Source organism: Mandrillus leucophaeus, unplaced genomic scaffold (genome assembly GCF_000951045.1).
Source record: "Mandrillus leucophaeus isolate KB7577 unplaced genomic scaffold, Mleu.le_1.0 Scaffold161, whole genome shotgun sequence".
Lineage (NCBI taxonomy): Eukaryota > Metazoa > Chordata > Mammalia > Primates > Cercopithecidae > Mandrillus > Mandrillus leucophaeus.
The window spans coordinates 2,715,134-2,716,434 of NW_012101599.1; the positions used below are offsets into that span (position 1 = coordinate 2,715,134).

General features: G+C 49.5%; 1 protein-coding gene across 1 annotated transcript in view; it reads left to right on the plus strand.

Annotated features, from left to right (window-relative positions):
• Positions 1 to 204, plus strand: part of FBP1 (fructose-1,6-bisphosphatase 1) — a 47,415-nt gene extending 47,211 nt beyond the window's left edge. The window contains exon 7 of the mRNA XM_011976010.1: positions 30 to 204. The gene's annotated coding sequence lies outside the window, so the exon portion shown is untranslated. The remainder of the gene's footprint in view (positions 1 to 29) is intronic.
• Positions 205 to 1,301: the final 1,097 nt, after the last annotated feature.

The following is a 1,301-nucleotide window of genomic DNA, read 5'->3' on the forward strand; positions in this document are numbered from 1 at the left end:
GCCCCCACCGGCCGCGTCCCACACGGCAGCGCCCGACCCGCCGTGTCCCTTACATTCCTAGACAGCGGAAACAAAACGCACGGCTGTTTCCACCCTCAGTCGCTGTGGAATGCCCGGCCCTCCCTGACCAAATGCTGTCTCCGAAACGCCACTGGTGGCAAGATGCAGTTCGAGTGTATCGAGGAGAAATAAACTTTTTCCTCCCTAAAAAAAAGCCTCTGTTGCTTTGTGTCAAATAGTAATGATGATGACAATAATAACTGCTCATGCATATAACATTAGATAACTCGTTTAATCTTCACAAGAACCCAATGAATCAGATACTCTGAATAAGCCATTTTATAGATGACACAATGGACGAGGAGAGGTGAAGTAATTGGCTCAAGGCTTCCAGCCGATGCGTGGCAGAGCGGGGACCTGAGTGCAGGCAGCCTGGCCACTCCTACGGCTTCTCCTACAGGTCGTCCCATTCCGGCCTGGCCCATCGTTCCTCAGCCTTGTTCAGGATTGCAGCCGCGTAACCATGCAGCCTGAACATGGCGGCTCGCGCCCTCCTCGAAATGGGGGAGCTAGTGGCTGAATGGTGGTACCTGCACGTGACCCCTGGCCTCCCGAGCACGGATGGAACCATCTGAATCGCACGTGAAGGTTTACTTGTTACCCAGTGGCGATTCTTCTATGAAAGCACAGCACTTTACTCAACTCACAAAGCCTAATAGTTTCTACAGTCTAGTTACCATAAGAAAAATTATTCACTACAAGAACAGGGTTTAAGGAAATGCAATTTGTCCCAAGCAAGCAGGCTTCTCGCTAAACTCTCTACAGAAACAGGTTCTCCCTCCACTAACCCTGGTCTTAGTGGATCAGAGTCCCAGATCGTGGCAAGCTCTGTCAGGCGCTAAGTAACACCTGTGGCCCTCCTTGGGCTCTAGATGTAAAATGGATCTATCCATATAATTCCACTTGGGAACTGAAAACTGGTGTCTGTGTGAATCCTGTTTCTTCCCCTCCAAACATTCCCCATTCATTTCACATTTTCCCAGCAGGAAACTGTGATCTTGAGCACTGGATCTACTTCTGTCCACTGACCAGACCCAAAGCCAGTGTTTCCCACTCCAGCTGGGGCTGCCTCTGGGGAGGGTCCCTGACGCACAGAGCCCCTTCTGAGTGCTACACTTCTTGTAGCTCAGCCGGCATCTGGTTCTCAAAGCGTGAAGGGAGAGACGTGTAGTCTGGAAGCCTTTTCCTGATATATATCAGGAAAAAATATATATATTTTTCCTGAAATACATATATATATA